Genomic DNA, 16,113 nt, shown 5'->3' with positions numbered 1-16,113 from the left:
ATTGAGGCATGGAGAATTCGAGGGACTTGGCCATACTCTCCAATAAATACCATAAATATATTTCAGTTACCTCTCAGTAATTCAAGTTCAAGGACTAAAAGCTAAACTCTTAAATCCTTTAATGAATTCAACTGCAACAAGAGATACTTTAAAGTAATGAGACCATGCCCCATTTACCTCCCGTGTTCTACTGAAATGGAACTAGCTCAGAGCTTTCCACTCTCTATGTACGCGGTCTCTGGTAGGATTTTCAGTTGGGGTTCACCCAACTCCAAATCTATGGGTTGTGAAGAATCAGCAGAGAAAATGACATATGGTGGAGAGTAGGTGGCTTTGAGAGGCAATATTAACTATGTATGTGTGAAATCACAACAAGTATAAATATTTAATTTCCAATGTATGAAAGAGAAAAGAGGGTTTCTTTGAAAGTGGACTTTGATGCATACATACATTAATTATAACTCATGACATTCCTCACACAAATCATTATTTCAGAAAATGATGCAATCCTTTCAAACCAATATTGACATTTGGAATGTTACAATACTTTTAAAGATCGATTGCAGTGTATTTTCTCTTTCCCCTAAAGGGGACCTCCTGTCACGAGCAAGATGAAATCCAAGAGGAGCCACGTGGTTTGTATTCGTCAAGCTTGTGTAACTTGGGCACAGAGGAGACCATGCACAGGGTCCTTTGGGAAGCAGTGGTTAGGGTGGTGGCGGTTTATACAAGTGTCCCAGTGGACTGCATCCTGGTACCTCATTATAACCTGTATAAAGGTCACCTCCAAAGGTTAATGATTTGTATGTTTTCCTGGCACCATTTCTCATATCTGGTGATCTCCATCTTTAGGAGGTGTTCACCATTATCTCTAAATTTGAGCTCAGGGCGCAGCCCGCTAAATAAAGATCTTCAAATCTGGGAACCAATTAGACATCCAAATGGGGTAAGATGCCGTTGTCGCAAAAAAAGAAAAGAAAGTGTTGGCCAGGTTGGCCCTGAGTTAAGGATGAAACATCAGTGGATAAGGACACTGGCAAAGAATAAAGGTCATATGCCGGTGAGTAAATATTATAGGATTGGGGGCTTCCCTTGTGGCGCAGTGGTTGAGAGTCTGCCTGCCAATGGAGGGGACACGGGTTCGTGCCCCGGTCCGGGAAGATCCCACATGCCGCGGAGCGGCTGAGCCCGTGAGCCATGGCCGCTGAGCCTGCGCGTCCGGAGCCTGTGCTCCGCAACGGGAGAACCCACAGCAGTGAGAGGTCCACGTACCGCAAAATAAATAAATAAATAAAAATTATAGGATTGGGTTTTATGAACAAAGGCATCTTCTTTGGCTACATGATGATGCCAAAAGCAGATCTGGTAGCTGAAATGAGAGCTCCAAAGAGACATAGTACGAGTCGGCACATTTTGTGTCCTATGATTTGGGACCTAGGTGCTCAAAGTCCCTCATTAGCTCAAAAGCATCTTTCTACATAGTCCACTACTCAAGGCATTAGAATCAACAGTGGCTCCCACAAAGGCCATTTTCACCTGGATGTTCCAGTTAAAATGGACACATTCCAGAGCTAAGCTCCAAGGTGTCATTTTCTCTTCCCTCTTTTCCTTTCCTCCGTATCTACTTTATCAGCAAGTCCTGTGGCTCTACTTTCTACATAGCTCTCAAGTATGTCCTTATGTATCTTCACTGCCACCACTTTGGTCGAAGCCAAGAGAAAGCAACAGCCTTTTCACTGGTCTTCCTGCTCCCACTTTTGCCCCTGGCCTACGCTGCCAAGAAGCTAGAGAAACACATTTAAAAAATATGAATCAGACCATACCATTCTACTCAAAGTCCTCTAATATCTTCCCCTTGTGCTCAGAATAAAATCCAGATTGCTCACCCTGGCATTCAACTGAAAACATTCTTCCCACAGTCCTTTACATGCCTAGCTATCTCTCATTCATTTTCCTCCTCCCTCTCCCCCATCATCAGTACAAAGAAGTTATCCTACACACACACACACACACACGCACACGCACACACACACACGTGCACACACACACACTATAGCTACCCCTTCCTCTATCACTATTTCTTCATAATAATTTCCACTATGTGACATTTCAGTACCCTAGACATTAAGGCAACATCATGAAATTGCTGTTCCTTTACCCAGAGTTCAGTCGTCACACCCAGGTGCAGACTTAGAGAAGGAATCTGTTTTGATCGTTATACTTCCTCAGTGACCTACTCATTGGTTAACTGCCGTTTGTTTCCTGACCGTGTACCATTTTGTTTGGTCCGTACATTATGCTATATTCCGAGCCACTACAGAAAAAAATCAGCTGCTGTTTGTTCCCTCCCCCCTGCATCAATTCTTGTGCTTGTCTCCTCCTCGTGAATATTTAAAAACTGTTAACAAAGACAAAAGAAACCTCCATCTCCACACTGTTACTGCCTCTTTCTCTTCTCATCCCTTTTTGCAATGAAACTCTTTTAAGGGACACCTCCCCACTCTGAATGCCTCTCGCCCTTCCAGGGATGGTAGAGAAGACCTGCTTTTAAAACTGGACTTGCCAGACACATGACTTTCACTTTGGGGCCAGCTATGTTTCCCACTGAGAGCTCCTTGAGGACAGTGCACTGGAATAACATCTCTAAAGGAAATCAACAATTTTATTCACTTTGAAGTGGTTCATACAACATCTGGCCCATAGTTGGTACTCAAATATCTGCTACAAACACCACAATATCCACAACCAAAAGATGCAAATGGTTAATATTTTTAAAAGGTATTTGAGTTATTTAAATTCTTTTCAACCCAGAAGAATGAAAAAGGAAATTCTAAACAGACGTTCCCTATTTTTTTGACCACTCGGAGAACATTCTGTCTCTCTGAGGGTATAGTATAGTCTCATCATATATGTAGCTAATCAAATGATTACACTTGGCAGAGAATGACAGAAATAAAACGAGTCATTTCCCTTTGTTCTTTCTCTGTCCTGGTTGCTGTTGTACCCCCAGAGCCAAACCCAGTATCTGGCCCATGAATGGCACCTAAGACAGATGCATAAATGAATGAATGCACACAGCTAGTATGTGACAGAGCCAGTATTCTAAGACAGATTTTTCTGATGGCAAGCCCATGTGCCACAGCTAAATTGACTTCCTTCATTCGCCTGAGTAACTGTGATGTTGTTTTCTGTTGCCATTCTTTGGTCCTTGCTGTATGCTCTCCTGGATGGTCATGATCTGTGTTTGTGTTTCTTCCCATCTAGTGCCTGTAGGTGCCTCAGGGCAGGGTCATGCCTGTGCAACATTCTTCAGAGCCAAAAAAAGAAAAACAAATTGTCCTGCAGACTGGTATCTATCAGTTATTCTGTGTGCAGTTAAAAAATGCATTTTACAGACAATGATCCTTATTTATAGAGAGGCTCAAAATTATTCCCAAGGACACACAATTCATGGCAGAGTTGGTTTCAGAACCTAGCCCACTTGGTCCCTTCACATTCTTTTATGAGCAAGGAGGATTAGAAATAAATAACTAATCAGTCTCCTGGTTCCCAGTCCATATTCTAATACCACAGTGACTGCCAACTTCAACCATTTCAATCCTTTAGCCCAATCTTACTTCATATCCTCGATGTGGCAAGGTCAGAGGACAAGGAAAATAAACAGTCTAATGAAAGTAGAACCGTTAAGTTCTTTCCTCACCTTTCACCAAGCCCTGTCATTATATTTGCTATCCGAGGATGCAAAGTATTTATTTCATAGTAAAGTGTCAAGCGATGTGACATCTCCCTTCATCAAAATAAAGCTTATTCGTCTCAGACACATACGGATCCACGTTATTTTGCAGCCGACCTGTGCTTTCCATAGGTGCTATCTCATACTCTGCGCGCAAGAATGCACCCCTTGCCACCCAGCGCCTTGCCTTTTCTTGAAAACATATAATCTGGTCCACCTGCATTTTTTTATCTGGGCTCCAGCAAAGAAACCATATGAAAATGACAGAACTGCCAGAAAGAATGATGACTTCATTGTTTAGGAAGCATGTGAATTCATGGAGGTAGCAAGGCAGAGGTACAGAGAAACAGGAGGAAGAATTTCAGGAGGAGAATATCGCCCTTGGGCTTCCCACCTCTTGTGCGTGTTGCTGAGAACGGCTTTACCTGCCTTTCGGGATTAATATGTTTGCTCCATAACAAACTACTTTAAGTCTCCTTCTGTAGTACATGGCAGGATTTTTTCCCTTTTAACAGGAGTTGGTAATAGTAGAAGGAAGGAAGAAGGTGATGATGATGATAGCACCCACCTTTTATTGAGAGGTGGCAACACAGTAGCGCTAGGCTAGGCCTTTGGGTATATTATTTTTTTTAATTTATTTTATTGAAGTATAGTTGATTTACAATGTTGTGTTAATTTCTGCTGTACAGCAAAGTGATTCAGTTATACACATATACATATATATGTAAATTCTTTTTCATACTCCTTTCCTTTATGGTTTATTACAGGATATTGAACATATTTCCCTGTGCAATATTGGGTATGTTATTTTATTCAGTCCTCGAAACTCCTCCACACATCACTCCCATTTAAACCCCTTAAGGACTTCTCATCACCTTTAGATAAAGTCCACATGTCTTAACATAGTGTGCGAGACCCTAAGACTCCATCAACTTTTGCCTCTCTCTCAACCCCATCTTGTACCACTCTGCACCTCACTTGAATGGTCTGGTCTCATCTGTACCCAAACACTTCTGGGTCTTCCTATGTTTAGTGCTCTCTCTTGCCTATGGGCCTTTAAATATGTTCCCTTGCAACCACACTTCTTTCTACTTTTCACCTGGCTAACTCAAATTTTCTCTCACATCTTAAATATCCTTTTCCTTGGGGGAGCCTGTCTCTTGTTCCAACTAAACTAGGTTGGGTTCTTTGTTGCTTGTTCCATGAGTCATTCTACTTCCTCTTTTATAACTCCATATGGGTAGTGACCTGTTATGTAGGTACCTTTCCTGCCAGATTTAACCTTTGTGAAGGCTGGCAGCCACAATGCCTTCTTTTTTTTTTAATTTTTAAAATATTTATTTATTTTTGGCTGCATTGGGTCTTCATTGCTGCGCAAGGGCTTTCTCTAGTTGCGGCGAGTGGGAGCTACCCTTCGTTGTGGTGTGCGGGCTTCTCATTGCGGTGGCTTTTCTTGTTGCAGAGCACGGGCTCTAGGTGCACGGGCTTCAGTAGTTGTGGCACGTGGGCTCAGTAGTTGTGGCTTGTGGGCTCTAGAGCGCAGGCTCAGTAGTTGTGGCGCACGGGCTTAGTTGCTCTGCAGCATGTGGGATCTTCCCGGACCAAGGCTTGAACCCATGTCCACCACATTGGCAGGCGGATTCTTAACCACTGTGCCACTAGGGAAGCCCACCATGCCTTCTTATTCATAGTTGTTCCCCGATCATCTAGCTGAATGCCTGTCACATGAGTAGACCCTGAATACATGAATGGAAATCGATTCATACATGCAAAATCTATATATTAGCATTTCCATTTCATAGATGAGGAAACAGGTTAAGAGGGGTTAAATAACTTGCCAAAAGATACACAGCTACCAAATGGTGAAGCCAAGGCTTGAGCCCAAGACTGATTCTCAAAACCACGTTCACCATCATTCTGTAGCATTGCCTTCTCAAAATTTCCTCCTGCTGTAACAGCAAAAATAATGACAATTGCTATAAAATATTTATCTTAGAGAAAAAAATTGAGTAGGAAAAGCTGCTGGGATTTAGGGAGATGGTCTTTCTCTCATCTGATTTCAGAGCTACATGAGAGAATCTGGGTGATTTTGAATCTTTTTGCACCCCAGGTATGATGGTGTGCTTTCTCCAAACATTGCTTCTGTCAATCAACTAGGTGGTGGTGGATAACAGGCAACCTATGACTATAACTTCTAGTCCTTCCTACAGATCTACTTGAAAAAAAGGAAGTACGTTTCTCACATTCTGGGAGAGGTTGCCCAGGCAACAGAGACAGAGCCAGAGCAACAGACCGCCCAGCTGAGACATGCGGCAACATGTACACCTTCTCCCACCACAATGCCCACTTCTGTGGGGCAGCAGCCAACTGTGTACACACTTTTAAGGGGGTGTCACTGAAAGATTCACTTGTCTCAACGGGACACAGTTTGTAAAGACATCCCCATGGACAGCCAACCAATACCTCCAGATTCTTGCTATGTGGTAGGGTGAAAAGCCCAAAGTTTCATCTGTAGATTCTGCAAGAAGAGCAACTCGGAAGATGAAAAAAGCTGAGAAGTTCCAGTTTGTGGCTGGTAATAAGAAAAAAAATGGCCATTGAGCTGAACATTGGTTTTCAAAATTGGTAGACCAGTTTGTGTACGATGGCAGTCCCTGGCAGAGCTCGGCCGCTTAATGCCTATGTAAACTTCGATAAGTTCCTTACTATCGTAATCATGAATTTGCTCATCTATAAATTGGATTTATAAATATAGTTACTAAAGGTTTTTTGTGAGGAGTAAGAAAATGCATGCAAAATGCTTAGCCTAATGTGTGGCACTTAATCAGCACTTAATACAGGAAAGTTATAGTAATTATTAGCGTTGATTTGACTTCCTGAAAAGGTTGCTGGATGGACAGATGAGCAGTCTCTTCCTTCGAGCCTATGTGCTAGCTTAAGTTTAGCGCAAAAGCGAGCGGGCTTCACGTCTGCTTCTGTAATAACCAGCGGCATGGGCTGTAAACCCCTCGTAGCACAGGCAGCCTTCCCCGTGCATAGAAAGCCTCTGCCAGGCCCACTGCAGTGTGTGAGGCACGTGGAGGGTGCTCAAGAAGAGTTTGTTGGAGCTGTCAACAACAGCATGTGCAGGTGGTTCAAAGCACCATAGGTATCTGGATCTTGAAAGGGAACTGTACCCTCCTAGGAGTCATTAAAAGAGTTCTGCAGGGAGGGCAGGAACAACCCGCCACCTGACTGTTTTGTTCAGAAGTACTTTCCAACTGAGTTACCCCAGAAGAGATGCTGTTCTTTGCTAGATCACTGCATGCCTGCCAGTCCCTCCTAGGAAATAGCTTTGCACGATCGCTTGCTGGTGTGTGTGTGTGTGTGTGTGTGTGTGTGTGTGTGTGTGTGTGTGTGTGTGTGTGTGTGTGTGTGTGTGTGTGTGTGTGTGTGTGTGTGTGTGTGTACTGGGGGAGTGACTACAGCAGCGGTACTCATCTACTTCTGTAAAACAAGTCCAAATCTCATGTAGTTCTATTAGAAAATTATTCTTCAGGCATAACTGAGAGTCTCTGAAAGCATTTTATCCTTTGAACACCAAAACCTCTTTGGAGAGAATCAAAAGGGAAAATCTGTAAATGAGCACTTCTCTAAATGAAACAGTTTCTGGCTGAGCAGACCAAATGAGCCTTTTCTAGAGTGTGGAATACAACGCAATGGCTCTGGTCTTTGTTCTTGAGTAAAAAAATTCCAGAGAGGAAAACCATTCTAGAATGAACAACCTCCAAATGCTAATCCTACAAGACGAATATTGTGACTCATTACTATTTGTAAGTCATCTAGTTTCTGCTCTTTTGAAAAACAAACCACATGAAGTACTAATTAATAAAAGATATCATGTCTTATTAACGTTCATACAGTAATTACCAAAATCACAAATCCATCTGCTAAGTAGTCAGCAAACAAGACAAACGACCACGCTCAGTTAAACAGATCATCAAATGCCTCTGGGAGTAAAATCTAATAGCCCCAGCTAAGCCATGAATCAAGCAGCTACTCCTTTCGCCATGAGGACAGGCCACAGCAACCCTGTGTCCCCTGTGAGGCAACCCAGAGCAGTGGAGGCGTCTGGCAATGCAGCCTCTCTGGAGAGAATGAACTCTTAGGCAAGTGTCAGCGTTACTCATGTAGCTTTCTCTTACAGCCTTTGTACTGACACTTCAGATGCGGTTTCTCTAAAAGACATAAGAGGAAAGACCCAAAAGATGTCACCTAAAGTTAAATGCAATCCCGTTAGCTTCTGCATGTAAAAATGCCTATCAGAGAGGCTTCACCGCTCCCGACACAGAGGAGAAATTTCATCTTCCTGCAAACTTCTATGTCTTTTCATCTCTATTTTTTTCCCCGACATTCATTACCTGTACGCATTTCACATCCCCTCTCCTAGACAGGCATCTAAAGAACGGAAACCACGTTTTACTAGTTTTTCAAGTACAACTACCACTAATAATAGTTGTGATTAATATGTCACTTTGGTGAGTGCTTTATTTATCTTTTACTTACTTCATTTTTGTCGTTTAATAGTCACAATAGCTGCCTGAGGTAGGTACGTCTTCACTTTACACACATGAGGCAACTGAGGCTCAGAGAGGCTGAGTGACAGAGCTGGGATTCATTTCTAGGTCTGAAGGATTCCAAAGCCTGTGCTCTGAAACACTATGCTAAACTGTACCTATCCTATCCTATACAGTGCCTAGGTCAGGGTCAAGTACACAGTAGACACGGATCTATGTCAGTGGTATAAATGAATACCTTAATATCAACTCATTCTTGCATCCCCTTGGTAGTTAAGGTTAAATCTTTGCAGTTTTCACTTTCTTGTGTATTTTTCCCAGGTGTGCATGATGTTAAGGGTTATTATTAATATTGGATATCCAAAAAGGTCAATAAAAGCTCCCCTTACCTGTTTTACATCAGAAAATAAACACCTCTCCAGGACCCTACCTCCCAGTTCAGTGTCTGTCAGGATGATATTCGAAATGGGGCACATCTGATGGCTTTTCATTTGTATTGGTGTTACTCCATGTTGGACTTCAGGCAGCCCAGTGTTCTCGGCAGCCCCACCCAGCTCTCTTCATCATCCTGGGCTCTACAGTCATCATGTCACCAGCTCAGGACCTGGTGGCCACTGACTTCACAAAAGTCATTGTTTCCCATTGGTGGGGGGTAGGGGGCTTTTTTTTTTTCTTATTTTTGGACCTGGGTTAGGGATTCTCAGATTTTATCTTGATGACAAAAATCACACAGAGCACAATAAGAATCACAGCTGAAAAACTGGGAGTGGGATATGGGCTGGGAAACATGGGGAATGGGTGTCCAGAGTCCCTGGGATGCTTCCTGGAATCCTGGGTTTCCTTCAGGGCTCCCCAGGTGCCTTGGATACCTCCTAGACCTCAAACCAGTATCAGTATTTCTACCATGCAGCCCATATTCTTGGAGGAAGCACACCCCACTCATCCTTAGAGTAGAACTCAGATCGGTTTAAGCCAATCAGCACACCCCACTGGTTTCGCCACAGTGATTAGGTCAAGACAGAAGATGGTTCAAGCCAGTGAGAAACATAGAGATGTTTGCTGGAGCTACTGGAAAAATACTTCCGGGCTCAGAGGGCTCCCAGGAAAGAAATTCTCTCTCTCTTTGCTTGACATTTATGTAAAACAAGAAAGATCCAGCAGGTAGGGGAAATCATTCTGGAACTAGGAATTCAACCTTAGGACTAAGTAAGATACCACAGAAGACCAAGAAGAAAAACGGAAAGAAATCATTTCTGATGACATAGCTGAGCTTACTTAGTCAAGCCTTGCTCCAAAGCTTGGACTATTTCCACATTTTTCAGCTACGTGAGTCTGAATTCTCTCTCTCTCTCTCTTTTTGATTAAGCCTGTTTTGAGCCAGTTTGTTTCTGACTTGAAATGAAAAGATTTGTATTACATGTGGGTAACAACTTTGACTGTTTCATGCTCACCATAATCAACTTTTTTTTTCCAGAAGAGCAAGTGAGAGAGTGCTCTGAAGGACCATGGAGGACCACAGCTCATCACAAACTGTAAGCAGGCAGATTTTACCTGTCAAAGCCTGAGTAGAATTGGCTTGCATGATTTAGGGCTATGATCCCATAGCGTGCCCTCAGGTGTGTTTGACACTAGTGAACTGCCTTCCAGTCAAGACTTTCCATGGTAGTCATAAAGCCTAATTATGAAGACATGATGAGATCACTGCACAACTGGACCAAGAAGTAGTGGCAATGGCTACCCTAGCAAGTAGATCAGCTCATCCCAGCACACTACCGCAAAGACCCTTCTTGGGTTTCATATATACTAAATGTTTTCAAATGACTTAGTAAATATTAATTACTTAGAGAATGATGTTCTCTGAGACTTCCATGCCGCCTTTGCTTACAATTGCCCTTGAAAATATAACGTCAGTACAAGCAAGGGAAGTACAGGTTTTAATGCAAAACAGTCTATAGCAAAGTGGATTCCATCTCTTAGATTTCTCGCTGAGAAGGATGGGTCCCTGTCAAATGTGGGAGAATTTGGATACAAGAGTACAAAAGGAAAAGACAACAGAGGAGACTAGAACAGCAAGAATTGAATCTCCAAAGGAGGTTTATCAAAAGAGTGAGATAATAGGGTATGGTAACCTCTTGCTATTGGGGTCTGCTTCATGGGTGAGCAACTTGTACACTCATACAGGGCCCTTTACTCAGAACGATCCCTTGATTATCATAATAATCTCCTGTCGCCATCTTGAAATTCTTAATACTTTTTGAACAAGGGACGCTGAATTTTTATTTTGACCTTAGTTCACAAATTGGGTGGACCGTCCTGTTGGTTATAGATCTTCAGTTCCCTCTACTAAAATCACACAAGGGCAAAAAGAAGAGAAATTTTGCCAAAGACCTGCCTGTGATTTTCTATATGTCTCCCATCTTTTTTTGGTTATCTGTTCCTCTGTCTTTGTGTTGGACAAATAATTTAGTGTGGCATTATAATTCTTATGTGGATTTACTGTATTTTGGGGGTTATTTTCTTAGTGGGATTGCAATATGCATTTTAATTTATCACAGCCTTCATTATGTTAATACTAATTTCACTCTGGAAAATACAGTAACTTTTCTCCAATATAATTCCATTCCCTCTTACGTTCTTTGTGCTATATCATATTTATTAAATCTATATGTGTTATAAACTCAACAATACAGTGTTAATATTGTTGTTTCATTCAATCTTATGTCTTTTAAGGAAGTTGGGGAAAGATGAGAAAAAGTACATTATGGACTCTTTTATGCTAACCCACATATTTATTATTTGCAGTGTTCTTTATTTTCCCTGTGGATTTGAGTTACTTTCTAGTGTCTTTTCCTGAAGGACTTCCTTTCCTCAATATATCTCATAAGACATCTGCTAGCAACAAATTTACTCAGTCAATTGCGTATCTGGGAATGTCTTTATTTTGTCTTCATTTTGGAAGAAGAGTTTTATCAACTATAGCATACTTGTTTGACAGCATTGTTCTTGGTGCACTCTGAATATGTCATTCTACTGCCTGCTGGCCTCCATGGCTTTAGATGAGAAGCCAGCTGTTAATTGTATCAATGCTTGCCTGGATATGCTGAGTCGCTTTCCTCTTGCCGCTTTCAGCCGATTTTCTCTTGGGTTTAGGCATACAGCAACGACTATGATGTGGCAAGGTGTGGATCTATTTGTATTTATCATTTTGGGGTTTCTTTGAACTTCATAGATGTGTAGAGTAAGGCTTTTTAAAGATCAAATTGGGGAAGTTTTTAGCCATTATCTTTTCAAATAATTTTTCTGTTCCCTTCTCTTTTCTCCCTATGGGACTCCCAGTCCATGGATGTCGCTACGCTTGATCTTTCAAGGTACAGGTTTCTGAGGCTCTGTACATTTTACTTCAATCTTGTTTTCTCTAGTCTTCAGGCTGGGTAATTTCTATTGAATTACAGTTCACTGATTCTTCTGTTCTCTCAAGCCTGCTGTTGAGTCCCTTTGGTGAATTTTTTTTTACAGTTATTGTACACTTCAGGTATAGAATTTCCACTTGACACTTTAAAAATAATTTCTATATCCTTATGAAGAATACCTATTTGTTCATCTATTGTTGCCACACTTTAATTCTTTAAATATGGTTTCCTTTGGTTCTTTAAACATATTTGCAGTAGTTGCTTTGAAGCCTTTGTCTGCTAATATCTGGTTAACCCTGTGAGACAATTTCTATTAACTGATTTTTTTTTCCTGAGTACAGGCCACACTTTGTTTGTTGGTATGTCTCTTATTTTATTTTCTTAAAGGCAGAACATTCTGGATAATATGTGACAGATATCCTGAATTCTGGTATTTTTTTTCCCTCAGAGGTTATTGTTGATGGTTTTGTTTGTTTAGTACCTTGCCTGGGCTAAATCTGTGAAACATGTTTCCTCTGTGGTCACTGATGCCTCTGCTATGTTGCTGTTGTTATTGTTGGTTTAAATGTACATCCTTCATTTTATTTTTAAACCCGGCTTGCCAGAAGTTGCTCCTGTGTCTCTATAACTTAGTGGTCAGCTAATGATTGCACATCAGCTGTGCTCAAGCACCTCAAACCAGTAAGGTTTTCAGCCTTTGCTGTTGTATCTGTTGGTGGGTCGGGGAACACACTTAAAGTTCAGGTTGTTTTCAAGCCTCTAGGTTTTCATTTCTGCTGGGCTCTGTCTGTGCTCGTGCATTCAGACCTACCATTAACCAGAAATGTGTGAAGGGCTTGTGCTATCCTCAGTCTCCACTGCACACATCCACAGCCAGGGATATGCTGCTCCTGCACACAAGTGCAACCTCAGGCTGCTGGAGCCCGTGGTCCTCCCCCCTGACCCACCCCCAAGATAATCATTTCTAATGACAGCTTTACTGAGTGTGCACATTGCCCACCTTTCCAAATTGGGTGAGTCTCCTCCACATTGGCAGAGAAGCTACTGGTCATCATGGATTTCCCTACCTTGGCAGAACCTACGGGCTGGGGTGAGGCTGATGAGAGAAGCCCTAGGCCAGAACTTCATGGATTTCCACTCCTCCCATATGAAGTTCAGTGGTTTTTCAAGCATGAACACTTCTCAGATTGTTGTATGTCTTTGGTGGATTTCCAAAGCGCTAAATGGTTGTTTTTGGTAAATTCTGCAGCATTATGGTTGCATTTTAGGGAGAGGATTTGCCCAATTTCCTCATAGAACCACTGCTGAAAGTACAACTCTCCCATGGGTTTTGACTTTGTCAGTTTGTGTCCCGAGTCCACAAATTATGTAGATCACCCTGCTTATTACAGAGCTTATTTCTCTCTATTCTTCTTTTATAGATCCCCTTTCACACACTGAAGCCAATGGCTCAAGAGCAATAAAATCTTTCTTACACATGTAAGATAATTTCAGCAACAAGCTACATACTGCTATTGCTATCAACCCCACAAACTGATTTGCAACAAGTTGAAACATTCAGTGAACTCTCCAAACACCACTTGATCTATTCTTAGTCCCATGGCCTTTCCTTTAGGCAAAGAATGCCAACTATCTGATACTGCCTTGTTTACTGTCAGTCAGTGCTCCACAACTGCAGCAGACACCACTAATCAATTGAGATTTTCTTTCCCACTAAGCCCCACAATCTCCTCAAGCAGAACTCCAGGCAGAATTCCTCAAGCACTCACAGGGTTCAGGAGACGAGGTTGCTTCACTGTACCTTTAAGTCCCCTAAGCTGAAGTTTGTAATTCTTCTACTACCTGCTCTGCTTCGACCCACAAGTCAAGGCTTTGGGTTTAGTGTTCTTTTTAATTTGGGCTTTAGGCTTAGCTTGTTTCGTGCAGTTTTTCCTCTAAACTTCTGTACTTACTTCCTTGGTGATTTCTTATATTTTCATGATTTTAAGTCCCATCCACTTATTGGCCCTTCTCAAATTTATATTTTTAGACTACATCTCTCTCCCAAACGCCAACTACCTACAAATCGTCTCCAAGTGACCATGCCCAAAACTGAACTCCTGATTTCCCACCTGGAATCTCCTCCATCCCACGAGGCTTTCTCCGTCTTGATCGATATTCAATTTATTCTCATCATCCATGGTTCTTCCCATTCTCTCTCACACCATCAGGAAATCCTGTTGGCTCTGCCTTCAGAATAAATCAGAACCCTCCGCCTCCGCCTCCTTACCACTGGCGCTGCTACCACCCTGGGCTGAGACACACATCTCTCATAGGATTATGGCAACTGACTTTCCTACTTATAACTTTGCTTTTTTTTATATCCTGTACTCAACATCGTATCCAGAGTGATCCCTGGTATTCTATATTCAACACAGTAGCCAGAAGTATCCTCTTCAAAAGTAAGGCTGATTGTGTCACTCTTCTGCTCAAAACATTCCAATGGCTTCCTATTTCACTCAGGATAAAGGGCTTTTCAATGACTTACAAAACCTTACACAGGATGTCCTGTCACCCCCTTTAATTCACTGATCTCATCTTTTACTATATAGTCTCTTACTTCTTTCCAGGCATGCTGGCCTCCTTGATGCTTCTTGCAAACACTATACTGGCTTTTTCAATACTTTGCATTGGCAATTTCCTCTTCCCAAAATGCTTGTACCTTAGATGTCCGTGTGACTAATTCTCTCACCTGCAAGTTTTTGCTCAAATGCCACCTTCTCAATGAAGCTCACCCTGATCACTCTGTTTCACACTGCAAATCTTTCCTTCCCATCTGCCTCTCCCTCACTCTTCCTCCTTGTCCTTCTTCCACATCCCTCTCACCTTTTTCTATATTCTTTTCTTTCCACAGAATATCACCTTCTACTGTATGATAGAATTTACTTATTATCTTTATGGTTTATTATCTGTCTCTCCCCCTCTCTAGAATGTAACTCAAAAAGGGCAGGAATTTTTGTTTTGTTCACTGATATATTATCTCATAGTTTCTAGATAAGTGGCTGGTACATAATAGGTATTCAAAAAACATGTGCTGAATGAATGTATCAGTGGTGGATCTATGGTTCTGATATAGGTAGGTGTTTTTGAAGACAAGGACAGACTGTGAGAACAGTTCCCCAAAAAACTTCAGAGGTAAAACAGTTCAAAGAAATGTCAAGAGAAACTTCATGAAAAAGAGGAGTCATTAGTTAAAAAAAAATTAAATGGGATATTATATCCTCATCTTGGCAAGTCCTGGGATACATTAGCATTTTAAAGGTTCTGAGAAATCCTGCAGGCAAAAAATGGGCTTAACTTTATTTCTCTCTGGCTTCTTTCAGGATGACTTTCTTTATCTTTGATTTTCTATACTGTGAAAATGATATGCCTAGGTATAGGGTTTTTGTCATTTATCCTCCTTGTTATTCTTTTGGCTTCCTGGATCTGTGGTTTGGTGGCTGACATTAATTGGGGGAAATTCTTAGTCATTATTGTTTCAAATATTTCTTCTGTTGTTTTGTCTCTTTCTTCTTCTTTTGGTGTTGCCATTATGCATATGTTATACTTTTTGTAGTTGTCCCATGGTCCTTGAATACTCTGTTCTGTTTTTTTCAGTCTTTGTTTTCTTCACTTTTCAGTTTTCAAAGATTCTGTTAATATGTCCTTTAGCACAGAGATCTTTCCTCAGCTGTATCCAGTCTTCTAAGAAGCCCATTAAAAACATTCTTTATATCTGTTAATAGTGTTTTTTATGTTTAATAGTGCATTTCTCTTTGGTTCTTTCTTAAGATTTCCATCTCACTGCTTACAATGCCCATCTGTTCTTTTTTTTTTAACATCTTTATTGGAGTATAATTGCTTTACAATGGTGTGTTAGTTTCTGCTTTAGAACAAAATGAATCAGCTATACATATACATACATCCCCATATCCCCTCCCTCTTGCGTCTCCCTCCCACCCTCCCTATCCCTGCCCATCTGTTCTTGTATGCTGTCTACTTTATCCATTATCACTCTTAGCATATTAATCATAGTTGTACTAAATTCCCAGTCTGATCATTTCAACATCTCTGCCATATCTGGTTCTGATGCTTGCTCTGTCTCTTCAAATTGTGCTTTTTGCCTTTTATTACATCTTGCAATTTTATCTTGGTAGCTGGGCATAATGTACTGGGTAAAAGGAACTGCTAGAAATAGGCCTTTAGTAGTGTAATGGAAAGATGACCTATGATTAGGTATCTGTCTTTTAATCAGCCTACACCTCTGGACTGTGAACTTCCTATGTGTTTCCCAGTTGTTTTCTTTCCGCTTCAGTAGGAGAGGATGGCTACAGCTGACTGGAATTGGGTATTTCCCTTCCTCTAGGTCAGTTCTGGTAAAACCCCAGTACGTTAG

At 41.5% G+C, this 16,113-nt stretch overlaps 1 protein-coding gene and 1 long non-coding RNA gene across 7 annotated transcripts in view; both read right to left on the bottom strand.

Moving 5' to 3' along the window:
* LOC125964017 (uncharacterized) overlaps positions 1-9,895 on the bottom strand; it is a 39,586-nt gene extending 29,691 nt beyond the window's left edge. For both annotated transcript variants that reach the window (XR_007476510.1, XR_007476511.1), the window contains exon 1: positions 9,741-9,895. This is a non-coding gene — a long non-coding RNA (uncharacterized LOC125964017). The remainder of the gene's footprint in view (positions 1-9,740) is intronic.
* The window catches only part of PPP2R2B (protein phosphatase 2 regulatory subunit Bbeta), a 456,145-nt gene that overhangs the window by 326,443 nt on the left and 113,589 nt on the right, over positions 1-16,113 (bottom strand). Inside the window, exon 1 of one of the 5 annotated variants that reach the window (XM_049708050.1) lies at positions 8,679-8,800. The exons of the other annotated variants lie outside the window; for them this stretch is intronic. The gene's annotated coding sequence lies outside the window, so the exon portion shown is untranslated. Of the gene's footprint in view, positions 1-8,678; positions 8,801-16,113 lie in introns of those variants that run through there. 5 annotated transcript variants of the gene reach the window in all.

Source organism: Orcinus orca, chromosome 3 (assembly GCF_937001465.1).
Source record: "Orcinus orca chromosome 3, mOrcOrc1.1, whole genome shotgun sequence".
Lineage (NCBI taxonomy): Eukaryota > Metazoa > Chordata > Mammalia > Artiodactyla > Delphinidae > Orcinus > Orcinus orca.
Note: the sequence above shows the minus strand (reverse complement) of the source record. Positions and strands in the feature narration are given on the sequence as shown.